This window comes from Chelonia mydas, chromosome 1 (assembly GCF_015237465.2).
Source record: "Chelonia mydas isolate rCheMyd1 chromosome 1, rCheMyd1.pri.v2, whole genome shotgun sequence".
In the NCBI taxonomy this organism is placed as follows: domain Eukaryota; kingdom Metazoa; phylum Chordata; order Testudines; family Cheloniidae; genus Chelonia; species Chelonia mydas.
Window position 1 is genome coordinate 316,403,559 of NC_057849.1, and position 20,713 is coordinate 316,424,271.

A 20,713-nucleotide genomic window follows, 5' to 3' on the forward strand; every position below is an offset into this window, starting at 1 on the left:
TGGGGTGTCGGGGCCTCGCCGCTCTTACTTTCCCACGCCCCTCCTGTAAGTGTGTACCAATGTGGCCCAATGGCTGGTTTCCCTGTGCCCGCCCCTTAGTCGGGGTAGCGGGACCTAATGGCTTGAGTCCGTGTGTCGCCCTGAGTATCGGTCAGTGTGGCCCAATGGCCAGGGTCCACATAAATCGCTTCCCACGTTGGCGCAGAGAGGCCTAGTGGCCAGAGTCTATACCATCCCCCTCGCAAGCGGGGTGGTGCGGCCTAGAGGCCGGAGTCTATACCATCCCCCTCGCAAGCGGGGGTGCGGCCTAGCAGTAGGAGTCTAGATAACTCGCTCCACATGTCGGGGCAGTGTGGCCTAACAGCCAGAGTCCATATTACTCTCTCTCAGGCGGAGAACTGTATCCCAATGGTGGGGGGGGGGGAGGGCAGAGGGACCCAGGCCCGCCCTCTCTACTGGGTCCCGACCCAGGGCTCTCCTATTGGCGGGGTTTCCCCACGCACTTAGCTCAGTGAGGATCCACCTGCAACACGCCGAGCATCAGTGCAGCTTTATCGCTGCCCGTCTCTAAAATGCCCCTGGATCACTTCCTACCCTCAATGTCGTCTTCTCCACCCTGGGGCGGGGGCGGGGGGGGGGGGGGCATGTCCTCCAGTCCGTCCCCTCCTGCCGAGACCTCCGTCTGGGATGTCAGGTGCATCCCGGCTTGGTTGGCCCCTGGATCTGGGAGCTTTGGCTGTCCCTCCTCAGGAGCTGACAGTGTGCTTCCTTCTCCTCCGGTAGTCAGCCCAGACTGAGCACCTTTGCAGGCTTTTATACCTATTCTCCAGTTGGAGCAAGCCCAGCAGGGCTTCCGGGAGGGGGCTTCCTCTACCAGGAAGGAAGGGTTAACCCCTGCGATACCAGTGCAGGGCCACTCAGCCCCATCACAGTTCCAACATAAAAGTTTAACCCCTGTCATCCCTACACAGGCAATATAGCCTAGGGAGAGTGAGCTGGATTCTATTCCTTCTCACAAACCATCAAAACCATTGTTAACTAAGTTCCAACTGCAGGGCCCCGCTTAAGACAAAGGGTAAAATCGTGTCCCCATTGACTTCCATGGTGCCAGAATTTCACCCAGAGATTCCAGAGGGAGGCACCCTGGTAAGGGTGTGAAGGCAATAGGTTCCTGTGTGATATTACAATCTGGACTGTTGAACAGCTGTGTCCCCACAATTCTCCAGCCTGGGGTGCCTTTTGCACTGCTTCATTGTGACAGTAATCAATCACTCCTGGTCTGCCCACACACAGCCTCCAACATGTAAATTACTCCCAGCTATAATGTATGAGTGCTATGGCCAGTCACTCTTGAATTACACTGCAAAGTAACACCAGCAAATTCCCAGTCCCAGACTTTCCCCCAGAATTGTGCTGCTTCTACTACACAGCTCTCTTTGGACAACACAAGCTCATATAAAGTCCATTATTTTATTAATAGAAGATGATATACACAGATCCTGTTATCTCAAATTGAGTTTCCCAAACACATCAATCCAAGCACACTGGTTTAGAAAAAACAATAAAACAAGTTTGTTAACTAAAGACAGATAGATTTTAAGTGATTACAAGTAACGAGGCATGAAAGTCAGAATTGGTTACAAGAAAATAAAAGTAAACGCAACTAATACCTAAATTAACAAGCTAAGTGAATTTAAAGCAGAAGTCTCTCTCACCACATGTTTCAGAAGTCTTACTGGCTGAAATCCTTTCAGACAGGATCCCTCCCTCAGTCCTAAGCTGTTTCTTTGTTCCTCAGATATTGTGGCTGTCGTGGGTAGAGAAAAGGGGAGAAATAACTTGGAGCATCTGTTCCCCATTCTTTATACTTTTCCTCTTCTTTGAGAATCATCTCCAGCTGGGGTTCCAGGGTCAGAACGTCTGTGGGAAGCAGAACCTCCAGCTCTTTCTTTGCCAAGAGGTAAATTTCTCACTTGCACTGTTTTTCCTGCCAAAGAATGGCAGCTTAAACATCTAATAGTCCATTAGCGGCATTGGTTAACCTTTTGTCTTTGAGGAACTGGTTTGTGGCTGCTTCCCCAGATTTGGATATGTCCTAGTAACATTATACAGTAGAATCCTATAACTTTATGTTGCCACACATATTTTACCAGGACAATGTTTAGATGATACCTTACACGGCATATTTTGTACAAAATTTATCATAGTCTTGAAAAAGGGGTGGACATAGGAATACAGACTGTCACCCCTGCCACTTCACCCCTCCCTGTTTTACCAGTTCCTTCCATCACGTTTGGACAAGTTACATGGCCACATCCAATGATTAGGCCTCATTTCTACAACAGTCACACTAGAGTTGTATATACACAGAGTGACAGGCCCATCCCTGGTGTAACCCCACTGAAGTGAAAAGTTGCACAAAGGATGAATTTGGTTAATTAAATATTACCACTTTTTTCCAGGATATGATGCCTTCATATGAATAGTCCAAATTGCATTGGCTTATTTTGCTGCTGTATCAAACTGCAAATTCATGTCCAATTTGCTGTCCAGTGTCACCCCTAGCTCTTTTTCAGCTTTACTGCTTTCTCTGTACCACTGAGTATGTGTTCTTCAAATTGCTTTCCCCAACTGTACTAGCTTACATCTCTCCCAACTGAGTCTTATTTTGTTATTTGGGGACACTAGTCCTGATCTTTGTAAGCCCCTTTATAATTAGTTGTGTGGTCTTTCAAATACACAAAAAGGATTGCAGATATTGAACCTCATTCCAAGGAAGAGTTTCCCCCAAGCAAGAACATTTTTGGGTTTCTTTTTTTTTTTCCTTTCCTCTTTCTCTCTCTGAAAGTTGAATTTTGCCAAAGGAAGTTCTGATGAAAACATTTATTTTCATTTTCCTCAACATTTTCAGGGTGGCAGTGGAAATTTCCAACCTGCTCTAATCTCATTCATTTTCCAGCAACAGGCTGGTTTATATACAGTGGTATGGCCGTGACAGCTGGAATGTGGGTTTCGACAGCCTATATGCTGCAAGTCAGTCTTTTGCAATAGGAAATAGGAAGTGTTTTGTCCTTCCCACTCTCAAATAGAAATTTTTATACTGAAATGTTATCTTAGATTAGATTTAGATGACTGGTGGTAAAATTACATAAATCCTGTCTACATTATAACTTCTATCCTTGCAACCATATGCCCAGTGAACTAGGGCTACAAAGTTTGATCGTGTATACTTCATAAGATTTTACAGTATCTGCCTGAGCATTTGAGTGTCCTTTGTAGGATTTTGGGAGTGCTTAGGTTTATTCCCCTGTAGGCTGATCAGCACTATACTGTACTCTCTTTCACTGCACTAGGATCAAACATTCTGAAAAGGAGCTGGAATTCAGGTTTCAGCACTAATAGTTATACAAATTCTTATGATGCGATCATGTTGGCCTCAGCTGCCTTTTCCTTCTTTAGAATGCCTTCTGCTGATAAAATGGTGAATAAGTTCTTCTCAGTGTTTATTTACAGTAACATACCGTAGTGACAAAAGATTTAGAAATAATTGTTTATTGGCAATGGTTGTAAGTTAGCTGGAGATCTCTGCTGAGTGAATAATGGACAATAATTCACATACTACTCGCAATATTTCACAGAAAGAATTATTTCTTCCCTACTCCCCCCTAGTTACTTCAAACATGTTGCATCCCAAATGAAACAAATTATTCTCATGCTCTCCATTGTCATTCACATCTTCTTTGTTGCTGAAGAAGAATCATAGAAGATTAGGGTTGGAAGAGACCTCAGGAGGTCATCTAGTCCAACTCCCTGCTCAAAGCAGGACCAACCCCAACTAAATCATCCCACCCAGGACTTTGTCAAGCCGGGCCTTAAAAACCTCTAAGGATAGAGATTCCACCACCTCCCTAGGTAACCCATTCCAGTGCTTCACCACCCTCCGAGTAAAATAGTTTTTCCTAATATCCAATCTAGACCTCCCCCACTGCAACTTGAGACCATTGCTCCTTGTTCTGTCATCTGCCACCACTGAGAACAGCCAAGCTCCACCCTCTTTGGAACCCCCATTCAGGTAGATGAAAGCTGCTATCAAGTCCCCCCTCACTCTTCTCTTCTGCAGATTAAACAAGCCCAATTCCCTCAGCCGCTCTTTGTAAGTCATGTGCCCCAATCCCCTGATCATTGCCACTGGACTCTCTTCAATTTGTCCACATCCTTTCTGTAGTGGGGGCCCCAAAACTGGACGCAATACTCCAGAGGTGGCCTCTCCAGTGCCAAATAGAGGGGAATAATCACTTCCCTCAATCTGCTGGCAATGCTCCTACTAATGCAGTCCAATATGCCATTAGCCTTCTCGGCAACAAGGGCACACTGCTGACTCATATACAGCTTCTCATCCACTGTAATCCCCAGGTCCTTTTCTGCAGGACTGCTGCTTAGCCAGTCGGTTCCCAGCCTGTAGCAGTGCATGGGATTCTTCCGTCCTAAGTGCAGGACTGTGCACTTGTCCTTGTTGAACCTCATCAGATTTCTTTTGGCCCAATCCTCCAATTTGTCTAGGTCACTCTGGACCCTATCCCTACCCTCCAGCATATCTACCTCTCCCCCCACAGCTTGTCATCTGCCAACTTCCTGAGGGTGCAATCTATCCCATCGTCCAGATCATTACTAAAGATGTTGAACAAAACCGGCCCCAGGACCGATCCCTGGGGCGCTGCTCTTGATACCGGCTGCCAACTAGACATCAAGCTGTTGATCACTACCCTTTGAGCCCGACAATCTAGCCAGCTTTCTATCCATCTTATAGTCCAGTCATCCAATCCAGACTTTTAAACTTGCTGGTAAGAATACTGCGGACCGTATCAAAAGCTTTGCTAAAGTCAAGTTGTATCACATCCACCACTTTCCCCATATCCACAGAGTCAGTTATCTCATCATAGAAGGCAATTAGATTAGTCAGGCATGACTTGCCCTTGGTGAATCCATGTTGATTGTTCCTCATCACCTTCCTGTCCTCCAAGTGCTTCAAAATGGATTCCTTCAGGACCTTCTCCATGATTTTTCCAGGGACAAAGGTGAGGGTGACCGGTCTTGTAATTCCCCTAATTCTCCTTCTTCCCTTTTTAAAAGAGGGGAACTATATTGGCCTTTTTTCAGTTGTCCGGGATCTCCCCCCAATAACCACGAGTTTTCAAAGATAATGGCCAATGGCTCTGCAATCACATCAGCCAATTCCCTAAGCACCCTCAGATGCATTAAATCTGGCCCCATGGACTTGTGCATGTCCAGCTTTTCTAAATAGTCCTTAACCTGTTCGTTCATCACTGAGGGCTGCTCACGTCCTCCCCATACTGTGTTGCCCAGGACAGCAGCGTGGGAGCTGATCTCATCTGTGAAGACCAAGGCAAAAAACGCATTGAGTACTTCAGATTTTTCCACATCATCTATCACTAGGTTGCCTCCCCCATTCATTAAGGATCCCACACTTTCCCTGACCTTTTTCTTGTTGCTAACATACCTGCAGTGGACCACAGGAATGTGCTGGCCACTGCTTCCTGCAGTTCCTATTAACCGGGAACAGAAAACCGTGGCCACTGGGAGCTGCGGGGGGGGGTGGGGGTGGGGTGGGGAGTGTGCCTCCAGACGATCAATGTAAACAAACTGTTTCGCAGCCTGCCAGCGTATTATCCTGATGGGCCACGTGCCGAAGGTTGCTGACCCCTGATATGAAGAGTAACAAAACTATTTTAATAAATGTATAAAATGTTTTCTTTATTTAATTTCATTTTATTTCAGTTTAACACAGTGTTCTTAACAAATCAGTAGCTGCTGTAAAATATGAAAGTGCACAGTGATGAACTTTACCAGTGTCTGGAGATGATCTACTGATTTTATTCAGATGCAGTAATGTTACAAGTGATAATAAAGTGTAGCAACATTCTCTCCTTATGTAAATCTATGCATATCCACTTACATCCTTTTCTTTTCCCCCCTCCTTTGTCACATTTAGTTTAATATTACAAGCTATTTGGTTAAATCTTCAAGTAGCACATATAGGCCCAGGTTTCCAGGGAAACATGCACCTATTTGTATGTGCCAAAAAACATGTGAATTTGTATATTCAGTCACCTCAATTGCTTATGCAAATGACCAGTTGTTCATTCACCCATTCAGTCAGTGACCATAACTGCATTTGTAAATCAGACATGCATTTTTACATACAATCATTTCTGAAAATTTGGGCCATACAGTGAAACGTACCCAGGCATGTGTATAAGAACAATTACACTAAAACACTGTAATGGAAAAATCTCTTTCCTCATCTTATAGGCCCTGGCAGTCTAAGTTTTCTAACTGTAATTACCAATGCAAAAATTTAGCAAATAACTCATTCCTTATAAATAAGACAACTGGACAGTAAGCCATCTTGGCATTGGGATGATGACTGGTGCATGCATTGCCAAGCAATTGTTTCCACACCACAAAATCTTGACATCAATGTTATTCCTTGAACTGACAGCAATATACTGTATATATGACAGCAGTACAAATCATTCATCAACATGAGTGCATTATGGGAATAATTTTCCTATTATATTGGACCAAATCATACCCTTGTTCCACTCTGGGCTACTAGTAGGGGAGAGAAATAGAGGGCTGAGACTGAACATGGCGGGTGTAGGCAGAGAGTACTGGGAGGAGCACGTTATGGTTCCTCCTCACACCTGCTGGTGAAAGGTGCATGCACTTCTCCTAGCACGTGCTGCCAGATGCTGCAGGCATGAAGAGAATGCAGCATCTGACTAACCAACAAACTGGCTGGCTATATTTCCAAGGGATTCCACCCCATTGTCCTCAAGAGTTGAGCAGGAACATTCTCTTAGGTCCACCCACTTTACCCTAGGCAAGACTAGCAGGGATTTAGCCCATAATCTGGGAAAACAGAGATAACCTTCGTGCTATTTAAAAAGTACAAAGTCTGTGGGAGACAAAATAATATACATTCTAAATGGAACAGAGTTCATAGAATCATAGAATATCAGGGTTGGAAGGGACCTCAGGAAGTCACCTAGTCCAACCCCCTGCTCAAAGCAGGACCAATCCCCAACTAAATCATCCCAGCCAGGGCTTTGTCAAGCCTCACCTTAAAAATATCTAAGGAAGGAGTTTCCACCACCTCCCTAGGTAACGCATTCCAGTGTTTCACCACCCTCCGAGTGAAAAAGTTTATCCTAATAGCCAACCTAAACCTCCCCCACTGCAACTTGAGACCATTACTCCTTGTTCTGTCATCAGCTACAACTGAGAACAGTCTAGATCCATCCTCTTTGGAATCCCCTTCCAGGTAGTTGAAAGCAGCTATCAAATCCCCCCTCATTCTTTTCTTCCGCAGACTAAACAATCCCAGTTCCCTCAGCCTCTCCTCATAACTCATGTGTTCAGTCCCCTAATCATTTTTGTTGCCCTCCGCTGTACCCTTTCCAATTTTTCCACATCCTTCTTGTAGCGTGGGGCCCAAAACTGGATACAGTACTCCAGATGAGGCCTCACCAATGTTGAATAGAGGGGAACGATCACGTCCCTCGATCTGCTGGCAATGATCCTACATATACATCCCAAAATGCCATTAGCCTTCTTGGCAACAAGGGCGCACTGTTGACTCATATCCAGCTTCTCGTCCACTGTAACCCCTAGGTCCTTTTCTGCCGAACTGCTGCCGAGCCATTCGGTCCCTAGTCTGTAGCGGTGCATGGGATTCTTCCATCCTAAGTGCAGGACTCTGCACTTGTCCTTGTTGAACCTCATCAGATTTCTTTTGGCCCAATCCTCTAATTTGTCTAGGGCCCTCTGTATCCTATCCCTACCCTCCAGCGTATCTACCTCTCCTCCCAATTTAGTGTCATCTGCAAACTTGCTGACGGTGCAATCCACACCATCCTCCAGATCATTTATGAAGATATTGAACAAAACCAGCCCGAAGACCGACCCTTGGGGCACTCCACTTGATACTGGCTGTCAACTAGACATGGAGCCATTGATCACTATCCGTTGAGCCCGACAATCTAGCCAACTTTCTATCCACCTTATAGTCCATTCATCCAGCCCATACTTCTTTAACTTGCTGGCAAGAATACTGTGGGAGACCGTGTCAAAAGCTTTGCTAAAGTCAAGGAACAACATGTCCACTGCTTTCTCCTCATCCCCAGAGCCAGTTATCTCGTCATAGAAGGCAATTAGATTAGTGAGGCATGACTTGCCCTTGGTGAATCCATGCTGACTGTTCCTGATCACTTTCCTCTCATCTAAGTGCTTCACAATTGATTCCTTGAGGACCTGCTCCATGATTTTTCCAGGGACTGAGGTGAGGCTGACTGGCCTGTAGTTCCCAGGATCCTCCTTCTTCCCTTTTTAAAGATGGGCACTACATTAGCCTTTTTCCAGTCGTCTGGGACATCCCTGATCGCCATGAGTTTTCAAAGATAATGGCCAACGGCTCTGCAATCACATCCACCAGCTCCTTAGCACTCTCAGATGCAGCACATCCGGCCCTATGGACTTGTGCTCATCCAGCTTTTCCAAATAGTCCCGAACCACTTCCTTCTCCACAGAGGGCTGGTCACCTCCTCCCCATGCTGTGCTGCCCAGTGCAGTAGTCTGGGAGCTGACCTTGTTCGTGAAGACAGAGGCAAAAAAAGCATTAAGTACATTAGCTTTTTCCACATCCTCTGTCACTAGGTTGCCTCCCTCATTCAGTAAGGGGCCCACACTTTCCTTGACTTTCTTCTTGTTGCTAACATACTTGAAGAAACCCTTCTTGTTACTCTTAACATCTCTTGCTAGCTGCAACTCCAGGTGTGATTTGGCCTTCCTGATATCACTCCTGCATGTCCAAGCAAAATTTTTATACTCTTCCCTGGTCATTTGTCCAATCTTCCACTTCCTATAAGCTTCTTTTTTGTGTTTAAGATCAGCAAGGATTTCACTGTTAAGCCAAGCTAGTCGCCTGCCATATTTACTATTCTTTCCGCACATCGGGATGGTTTGTCCCTGTAACCTCAATAAGGATTCTTTAAAATACAGCCAACTCTCCTGGACTCCTTTCCCCCTCATGTTATTCTCCCAGGGGATCCTGCCCATCAGGGACCCTGAGGGAGTCAAAACTCTGCTTTTCTGAAGTCCAGGGTCCGTATTCTGCTGCTCTCCTTTCTTCCCTGTGTCAGGATCCTGAACTCGACCATCTCATGGTCACTGCCTCCCAGGTTCCCATCCACTTTAGCTTCCCTTATTAATTCTTCCCGGTTTGTGAGCAGCAGGTCAAGAAGAGCTCTGCCCCTAGTTGGTTCCTCCAGCACTTGCACCAGGAAATTGTCCCCTACACTTTCCAAAAACTTCCTGGATTGTCTGTGCACCGCTGTATTGCTCTCCCAGCAGATATCAGGGTGTTTGAAGTCTCCCATGAGAACCAGGGCCTGTGATCTAGTAACTTCTGTGAGTTGCCGGAAGAAAGCCTCGTCCATCTCATCCCCCTGGTCCGGTGGTCTATAGCAGGCTCCCATCACGTCATCACCCTTGTTGCTCACACTTCTAAACTTAATCCAGAAACACTCAGGTTTTTCTGCAGTTTCATACCGGAGCTCTGCACAGTCATACTGCTCCCTTACATACAGTGCAACTCCCCCACCTTTTCTGCCCTGCCTGTTCTTCCTGAACAGTTTATATCCATCCATGACAGTACTCCAGTCATGTGAGTTATCCCACCAAGTCTCTGTTATTCCAATCACATCATAATTCCTTGACTGTGCCAGGACTTCCAGTTCTCCCTGCTTGTTTCCTAGGCTTCTTGCATTTGTGTATTGGCACTTGAGATAACTCGCTGATCGTCCCTCTTTCTCAGTATGAGGCAGGAGCCCTGCCCTCTCCCACGCTCCTGCTTGTGATTCCTCCCAGTATCCCACTTCCCCACTTACCTGAGGGCTTTGGTCTCCTTTCCCCGGTGAACCTAGTTTAAAGCCCTCCTTACTAGGTTAGCCAGCCTGCTTGCGAAGATGCTCTTCTCTCTCTTCGTTAGGTGGAGCCCGTCTCTGCTTGGCACTCCTCCTTCTTGGAACACCATCCCATGTTCAAAGAATCCAAAGTCTTCTCTCCAACACCACTTGCGTAGCCATTCATTGACTTCCACGATTCGACGGTCTCTACCCAGGCCTTTTTCTTCTATGGGGAGGATGGACGAGAAGACCACTTGCGCCTCAAACTCCTTTATCCTTCTTCCCAGAGCCACGTAGTCCGCAGTGATCCACTCAAGGTCATTCTTGGCAGTATCATTGGTGCCTACATGAAGAAGTAGGAAGGGGTAGCGATCCGAGGGCTTGATGAGTCTCGGCAGTCTCTCCGTCACATCGTGAATCCTTGCTCCTGGCAAGCAGCAGACTTCTCGGTTTTCCTGGTCGGGGCAGCAGATAGATGACTCAGTCCCCCTGAGGAGAGAGTCCCCGACCACCACCACCCGCCTCCTTCTCTTGTGAGCGGTGGTCGTGGAACCCCCAACCCTACAACAGTGCATCTCATGCCTTCCAATCAGCGGAGTCTCCTTCAGTTCCCTTCCCTCAGATGTATCATCTAGTCCACTCTCCGCATTAGTACCTGTGGAGAGAACATGAAAATGGTTACTTACTTGTATCTGCATTGCTGGTACATGTACGCTCCCCTTTCTTCTTCTGGAAGTCACATGCTGCCAAATTTCTTCCCCGTCCTCCTGTCCCTTCTGCGCAGTCTGCTCTGAATCTTCAGAACATTGTGCCTGGAGAAGCATATCCTGACATCTGTCCAGGAAATCTTCAGTTTCTCTTATGCAACGCAGGGTCGATACCTGTTGCTCCGGACCTTGAACCTTCTCTTCCAATATGGAGACCAGCTTGCACTTTGTACAGAGAAAGTCGCTTCTGTCCTGTGGAAGAAAGACAAACATGGAACATCCAGTGCAGGTCACAACAGCTGAACACCCCCCGTCCATATTACCTTCTTTCTACGAGCTTCCTCAGGAGTTGTAGTAACTACTCAGAGAAGCCGGCAAGATGTAAGCCTAAGCGGGCTCTCCCCGGGCGAACTCCCAGGCAAACTCCCTCTGTTAGCCGCTCTGCTGTTTGCTGCTCAGCTGGTTTGCAGCTGTCTGGCTTTTTATACAGTCAGGCCCACTCAAGGCTCACCTGGAACAAAGCACTCCCAATTCACACAACACAGCCTCCTTAATGCAGCCCTTAGCGTACCTCCTTTCAGGCAGATCCCAGGCAAACTCCCTCTGTTATCCGCTCTGCTGTTCACTGCTCAGCTGGTTCGCAGCTGAGTTACAGGTTTATGAGCGACATTAGTCCTCAGAATCATTGCATTCCTTTAATAAAAGAAGTAGCAAGTAGACTAGGTGGTGAAATGGTTAAATAACTGATACAGTTTTAATGGCAATTCAAAAATCATTCTGGAATCAGCTGGAGTTTTCAACTTGCATGTTCCATATTTTCTCTTAAGTAGATAGAGGAGAGGCACACAATGTACTTCTCAACACATACCCATTACTCGCAGTATATAATGCTTCCTGAAAATATTTGTGGACATTCTAAGTTGCCAGTTTGTCACATTATATTTTTAGATATCAAATACCAAACTACAGCTTTGCAATCATTTAAAGCAAAGGTGTTTTCAGTCAGAGGGTTTTTTTTATGTATGATTTTCCTACAATGACTATTCTAGTTATTATTATTGTGGAAAATTATTGTGTGACTTAATAAATATATTTTAAAATTAATATGATCGCTCAACTACTCCCCAAGAAAATCGTTCAACTACTCCCCATGAACTAACTTTGTTCCAAGCATTCTTAGTCCTCACAATAGTGAGCAAGGCTGAGGTTTAGTGACTTTACTATTCTTGGCTTTTTCCTGAGCTATAAACTACCAGACCATCAATTGCCACCCACAGCCTGAGCTTTGTATGATGTATTATAGTTACTATATTTAGACATTCTTCCATCTACATTTGGTAACTTTAAAAGCACAGTACAGTATGTTACAAATAATCGATATTGACTTCTCCTTATTTCTCAAGCCATGAGGCATCTGAGATTTCCAAGATTTCTGGCAAGGCAACATTGTAGTTGCAGCTCTACAGTGTCTGGGGAATTTCATCATCATTTGTCTGAATGTACAACTCTCTTATTTCTGTACATAACATTTTCTTTAGCTTTACTGAGAAATAAATATTTAAGTGAAATACGACCTGCACAATAACTTTATCTTCAGGAATCTAAAACATTTAAATCAGTTCTGTGTTTCATCATGAAACTGCTTTGCCTTGATAAAAAAAGTGGCATTACGGTTCCCGCTGTCATACAATTTCTTTCAAACTTGCTCTCAAACAAGCAGTCACCTAAATGGGATTCCTAGTTCTCGCTTTACAAATGTTTCCTTTTGCAAAATGCACCTTCTGCAAAAAGGGTAACATCTCCTGGGGAAGGGACGATTCATTTAAGATGAAGGCACAACAAGCACAACAACAAAATCTTTGGGATTTAGACTTAAGTGCCATTTTTAAAACATAGCAATAAATACATTAAATCAGCCGGAACAATAGCTTCTTCATAGATAATTATTTAAACTTTCAAGATAAAGTACTTCAGTCTGAAATATATTAAGTGAGTACTAAGAAAACCAATATTGACTATACTTCTGCTCCAGATTCTGTCATCGTTCTTATGAGAAAGTGAACACAGTCGTTCTCAGTCTTTTCCATTACCATGACCCCCTTTTCCATACTGGGACCCTCATGGGACCACCATCTAACCACCATTTAGCCAGGACAATTCTCTAATTTGCAGTATGGAAAGGGTAGGGAGTTTATGACCCTTGACATCTGTTATACCATGCGGTTCATGACCTCCAGGCTGAAAACCTCTGTCTAGCATATATCTCAGAGCACATTCCCAATAAACCTTTGAATAATTCCTCCACAGGATTGTATTGTATGTAATTTTTCAAACAAAATGCCAGTTACTATCATCCTGTTTGTTATCAAGCTGTCATGTTTGTCACATGTGATAATACACATTTTTAGATGCATATTTTTTTAAGAGTGGCCATGCCCTGTTATATGAGTGGGGTAATAATGCTATTATCTTTTCAGAAACCCCCAGGGTATTTATTTTCCTCTTTTGGAATAATTAAAATAAGATATATTCTCCATAAATCAAGCACTTAAGGATAGTGCTGGGGAACTATGATTTGTTTTCTTTTTATCTGGTAAAAAAAATTTTCATTTTTATTACAGATTGATAATGCCCTTCTGTAAACGATGGTGTCACACAAAGGAAAATACTTAAAATCTCATCAGGGACCTGAAAACAGCAGCACTAGGATGTGTTGAACAGAAATAGGCCTATGTCTACACTTGCAGTTTTTTTGCTGACAGTTTTGTCAGTGATAGAAAAGCGCTGGTTTGTTTTCACATTGTTTTCCACTGGTGTCAGAGCATGTTTACATATGCAGCACTTGCATCGCAGAGGAGAGGAGCACACTGTGGTAGCTATCCCACTATGTACTGCTCTGGGACACAAAGCAAAGCATTATTGTGGCACGGGTGGATATGTGTGTATGAGACAGCTGCCAGAAGCAACCAGTCCTGAGGCAGTGGGAGCGGGAGACCCCAACCTCAGGCCCCACCTCCCTCCCTGACTCTGCACAGCATATTCTGTCTGCCTGCCTCTGTTCCCATTGTGGAAGGCAGCAGGAGCATTCCACAATAACGATTTCTTTTGTGTCCCGGAACAGTGACAGCACTGGCTGTCAGAATGGAGCTAAAGGGGAGGGGCACATACCTGCAGGCAGGACTGCTGAGTTTCACACTCATGCTTTGCATTGTGGGACAGCTCTGGAGGGCAATTAGATCCATAAAAGCAATCAAGAATCTTCATCGGCGCATCAGCGCAAAAAGACTCTTGTTGGGGGTGGTTTTATTTTTGTGCTGAAACTCAGCAGTTTCAGTGCAAAATGTGGATTTCCAGTAAAGACGCTAGCGTGGTTTTTGCGCAAAACCCAGACTTTTTGGGGTGTACAAGTGTAGACATAGCCATAATGTTCCTGGTTTAGAGGCAAGGCAGAGAAGAGATATCATAGACTGATCACCCTCAGGAAATATCTTTAAAAGCTGTAGCAGGGCATAGTAGGCCACACAGCAGCAGCAGAGTTCTGAATCTGAATCCTTCACATGCCATCAGATGTTCCTTAGGGTGTGAACAAGGCTTTACTATTCCTGTCCCTTCTGGTCCTCTCTTTGCATGTCCTCTATGTTCAGAGTCATAGGTTCTCCCTCCCTGAATATTATTTGACAGAGGGGCTCTTTGCAGGGTGGATTTGATTTAAATCAAATTGATTTAAATCACTTGTCAGGAAGACTCGATTTAATCATGGATTTCTACATAAAAGTGCATTCTTGTTGGTTGTTATAACCTTAATACATATTCTTCACAACTCAGAGATGGATGTAGGTTTCAGTTTTAGAAGGTACACACTATACATTTTTAAAGTGATTTATTTTGAAAACTTTTCAGATTAGTTTTACAGCTATATCAGAAAATGAATGATTGTTTGGTTATTTCATTTACCAATGGCAATTGAAGCAGATATTTATGAAGTCATTGGGAGGTGAACTATCTCCAATTCAACAGGTTAATCATTAATATTTGGACGATTTTCTTGCCATGCTGGATTAGGAGGAGAACATCATCAGACAGATATTTAAATTGTTTTCTTTAACTAAAACAACAACGTTATGTATTCTGGATTTTTTTCTTCAAAAGCAAACATAATATTTTAACAAAACAAGCATATGAATTTTTAAATTTAGTTAAACATTCAAGTTTTTTAAAATCAGGTTTGTTTTTGTTAAAATTGTTTTTACTAAAATAGTTAAATGAAATATTTAAAAAAAATGTGTTAGCCAGGTCAACATGAGAAACTTAAAATATTGGCTTCTGCAGCTAACTCGGTCATCTTCACCTTCATTTTCTGTTTGTTCATAGTCTGGAAAAGAAAAACAAGCTTTCCTGCTTTTTTTAGGTACCAAACGATTTCTCAATTTGGAATGAATTAGTCCAAAGGAAGAAAATATTCTTTCTACACTGGCAGAAGAAGCTATTGCTGTTAAAAGTGAGATTATCACTTCAACAGTCTCTGAATCCAAGTGCTTAAGTGACTTCCACCAGTTCACTGCTGTAACTTTCTTTAAAACATCATCAAACATATATTTTGAATGGTTCACCCTTCTCTCTGAAGTTTATTATAGTTGGTATTATGGTGGGATGATGTTATTTCCAAATTTCAACAGTGTCATCGATAAAATAGCTGGTTTCAGAGTAGCAGCCGTGTTAGTCTATATTCGCAAAAAAGAAAAAGAGTACTTGTGGCACCTTAGAGAATAACAAATTTATTTGAGCATAAGCTTATCTGATGAAGTGAGCTGTAGCTCACGAAAGCTTATGCTCAAATAAATTTGTTAGTCTCTAAGGTGCCACAAGTACTCTTTTTCTTTTTAATAAAATAGCTATTTCCCTGCATTTTGTTCAAGGCTACAGAAATAGGCTTCAGGATACACAGCATGTGTTCAACATTTCTCTTAAGCCCAACGTTGAGAACTTTGGCTGTGACAGTGCCATTTATTTTTTCACGATTTTGTTCACAAATTTTCATCAGATTAGGCCAGTTCTTGATATAGAGCTCAAAACAGTCCACTACTGAGTTCCACTGCACATCTTGTGGGAGAGTTAGCTTGGTTCCTCCCACCTTTTTCAGAGCAGCTGCTGCAAAGTGGTTGTTACGGAAGTAGTTTTGCAATTTCAACAACATTAGTCTTTATTTCTGGAACACTGAAGTCTTTGTCTAGGAGGTGCATCAAATGAGCACTGCAACCATATGTTATTAGCTTGGGACTCTCTTCTAAATAATTTCCTCTCATCTTGAATACATTTGCAGCATTGTCTGTGGCCAAGCTGCATACTAGACATTTGAAATTTTTTTCACAGTTTGTTACAGCTTTTTCTTCTACTTCTTGTAAGTATGCTGCTGTGTGTGCATTTCCTGATATATCAAGTTTCTGTAAGGAAGACAGTCCCTTCTTCTGTTGTCACACAAGCACATACAACAGGATCATTGTGGACACTGCTCCACCCATTAAGACTCAAGTTAACAATTTTACCCTCTAGACCTTTTTCACACTGCTCAATTTCTCTTCCATACACTTTATCCAGCAATTTGCCTGTGATATCTGCTCTGTTGGGTAGACTGTATCCTAGTCTTAATGACTGAACCATGTTAAAGAACTGTGGGTTCTCAATCATACAGAAAGGAGAGTTTGCTGCATAAACAAACCGGGGAACATTTTCATCAATTACCTCTTTTTGTAATCTGCTGATTCTTATCACAAACTTATCTATGATTGTTTCTGGACGATGGAGATTGAGACGGGTTCAGTCACAGAGACCCCCTTGGGACTGTCACCAGACATGCTGGAATTACCTCTGAGCCCATTTTCCCTGCCAGCTTGGGACTCCAGAACCCTGTCTTGTTGATCCAGACCTGCTACCCTGCTGCAACACAGACCCAGGGTCTGGACCACACCCCCAAAGCTGCAGACTTTAACCAAAGCTGCTCAGCAGTTTCCTATCTCCAGCACCCAGACACCCAATTCCCAATGGGATCCAAACCCCAAATGAATCCATTTTACTCTGTATAAAGCTTACACAGAGTAAACTCATCAATTGTCCACCCTCTCTAACACTGATAGAGAGATATGCACAGCTGTTTGCTCCCCCAGGTATTAATCACTTACTCTGGGTTTACTAATAGACAAAAGTGATTTTATTAAGTATAAAAAGTAGGATTTAAGTGGTTTCAAGTAATAACAGACAGAACAAAGTAAGTTACCATGCAAAATAAAACAAAACACGCAAGTCTAAGCTGAATACAAGTAAATCTCACCCTCAGAGATGTTCCAGTAAACTTCTTTCACAGACTAGACTCCTTCCTAGTCTGGGCCCAATCCTTTCCCCGGTACAGTTCTTGTTCGTTCCCGCTCAGGTGGTAACTAGGGGATTTCTCATGACTACAGCCCCCTTTGTTCTGTTCCACCCCCGTTTTATGGCTTTGGCACAAGGCAGGAATCTGTTGTCTCTCTGGGTCCCCACCCCACCTTCTAAATGGCAAAACCCCAGATTTAAGATGGATTCCAGTATCAGGTGACATGGTCACATGTCTTGTGAGACCCCAAGCCTCCATTCTTTCCGGCCTGACTCACATAAACACAGGAAGGCTTACAAGTAAACAACCATTTACAGTACAACTAATTGTCCTGGTTAACAGGAGCCATCAAGATTTTAAACCACCATTAATGGCCCACACTTTGCATAATTACAATAGGACTTCAGAATAATACTTCATACTTCTAGCTTCAGATACAAGAATGATACATTCATACAAATAGGATGAATACACTCAGTAGATAATAAGTTTTGTAATGAGAGACCTTTTGTAATGAGAGACCTTACAAGAGGCCTTTTGCATGAAGTGTATTCCAGTTACATTATATTCATATTCCAAGCATATTTTCATAAAGCAAATGGAGTGCAACGTCACAGAGATTTTTTTTCTTTTTGCTACAGGTGATATACTGTGGCTATGTGACATACATGATGTAACTGAAAAGCTATCATTGGTGGATCACTCTGAAATTATAGAAAATGATGGTGATCTAGAAGATGGATAGTCTTCAGAATCCTCTATGTTGAGGATGGATTCTCCTAAACAAACTAAGTCAATGCAGTTATTTAATTATTGTTACCATACTGCTCATTTAGTATTACTCATTGCATTCACTGACACTCAGTACTACTTTAAAAGCTGAAATTGTAAAAAGAAGATCTGCCTATTTCAGCTATTTATTTTTTATCATAACTGCATCTAAAATGACAGTACCACAGAGTAACAACTATATTTTTTGCTCAAACATGAGAATTCAAGAATAGTCCAGAAGGAAGACAGGCAGTCCTTAAGAAAGAAGTATGAAATTAAAAAAGTTTACCAACTTGAAGATCCTGCATGTTCAGACATGTTTCTTTCATCATCTTCAACACAGCTTCCTCCTGAGAAGGAACACTTCTCATGATGTTGTTTCATTCAGGCACCAGGCCTTGCATTTCTTTGTTGCACTGTTTGCATTTTGCATCCTTGCCTGTCTTACCCACAGGTAGAGGAACTTCATTAAAATATTCCTAAACTGGGTCTCTTTTACAGCCTGCTATCATTATAGGTTTTCCCTTCTAGTGAGAGAATGGTACGGTAGATCTCAAATCAATGAAGGCTACACTCAGAAAGACCTCAAGACTTCTGGAATATGCTGCTCAAACAGTTTCACTTTTGTTTCTACTGCCTGTCTCTCCCTTCTCACATTTATCTCCAGACTTTTTCTCCTTTGTACAGATCTATTCCGCCCCATTCCTCTTTTCATTGAGCTTTTGGAAACTTTGCACTTTTAGAGAGAGGTATGGGATTGACTTTGTGTAAACAAATTTACAGAGGGACAATAGGGTTGAGGTCTGTTATTTCTCACCTCTATATATTATTGATTTATTTTAAAACATTTTTGCTGTTAACAAGTATGTTATCTCTGGAGACACAAATTCACAGTTTGAGACTGCAAAACTAAGCATCTCTGATGGTATCTTCTAGACTGAGCACTGAGACCCATTGGGTAGCTAGAAAGATTAACCTAAATAATCTATACAGAAACCCCTGAAACCCCATAAATTTGGGTCCCTAATCCTTGAACTATTGGAATTCATTTACAAAACTTTTCTTAAACATTACATGACTATATTGTCTCATACTATAGAATTAGAATTTATAATCCCTATTCCATGATGAGATAGCTTTGAGCTATAATGTATCTTAATTAAAACTATCTTTAGATAGGTTTTTTCCTCAAAAAGCATTTTATCAAAAAAATCCGATTTAAATAATCTGATTATTTTTTTAAAAAATCATTGATTTTTACCCACCCTAGTTCTTTGGATCAGTCCCTTTTATGTGCTCCTCCAGCTGCCCAATGGTATGTCTGCCATGGCAGATACTGTGGCTTCATTCTTAACACAATGTCCCAGATACTTCCTTGTTTGTTTTTTCCTGGAAAATTTTGGAGATAAGAAGTTGTTGAACTCTATGTGAATCTCAGCATTTGTTATACATTAATTCAATGCAATGCCTAATATTTTTCTAAGGCATTTGCTTTTGAAGACATTTGGGCACACTTTTGGTGGATTTCCAGCTTTCAAATCCAAATGTTAAGGTAGAAGTAAAATCTGAGTTGAAGAATCGTAGTTTGGTCTTCAAATTGTAGATTTTTCTATGAGCAAATCTTGTTTAAGCTAATGAACATAGCTGCTGTCTTGTCAATTAATGACGTTATTTGCATCTGGACATCACAGACTCATAGAAGATATGGGTTGGAAGAGACCTCAGGAGGATTACATACATACATACAGAATCCAGTTACATACAGGATTCTGAAGACTATCCATCTTCAAGATCACCATCATTTTCTATAATTTCAGAGTGATCCACCAATGATAGCTTTTCAGTTACATCATGTATGTCACATAGCCACAGTATCTAGTCATCTAGTCCAACCCCTGGCTTGAAGCAGGACCAACCCCAACTAAATCATCCCAGCCAGGACTTTGTCAAGCCAGGCCTTAAAAAATGCTAAGGATGGAGATTCTACCACCTCCCTAGGTAACCCATTCCAGTGCTTCACCACCCTCCGAGTGAAAAAGTTTATCCTAATAGCCAATATTGTTTCCTAATATCCAACCTCCCCTAGTGCAATTTGAGACCACTGCTCCTTGTTCTGTCATCTGCCACCACTGAGAACAGCCGAGCTCCATCCTCTTTGGAACCCCCCTTCAGGTAGTTGAAGGCTGCTATCAAATCCCCCTTCACTCTTCTCTTCTGTAGACTAAACAAGCCCAGTTTCCTCAGCCTCGCCTTGTAAGTCATGTGCTCCAGCCCCCTGATCATTTTTGTTGCCCTCTGCTGGACTCTCTACAATTTGTCGACATCCTTTCTGTAGTGGGGGCCCCAAAACTGGATGCAATACTCCAGATGTGGCCTCCCCAGTGCCAAATAGAGGGGAATAATCACTTCCCTTGATCTGCTGGCAATGCTCCTACTAATGCAGCTCAATATGCCATTAGCCTTCTTGGCAACAAGTTTCAGAGTGACAGCCGTGTTAGTCTGTATTCGCAAAAAGAAAAGGAGATAAGCTATTAGATAAGCTATTGCCAGCAGAAGAGTGGGTTTGTGTGTGTGGGGGTGGGGGGGAGAAAACCTGGATTTTTGCTGGAAATGGCCCAACTTGATTATCATACACATTGTAAGGAGAGTGATCACTTTAGATAAGCTATTACCAGCAGGAGAGTGGGGTGTGGGGAGGTATTTTTTCATGCTTTGTGTGTATAAAAAGATCTTCTACACTTTCCATAGTATGCATCTGATGAAGTGAGCTGTAGCTCACGAAAGCTTATGCTCAAATGAATTGGTTAGTCTCTAAGGTGCCACAAGTACTCCTTTTCTTGGCAACAAGGGCACACTGCTGACTCATATCCAGCTTCTCATCCACT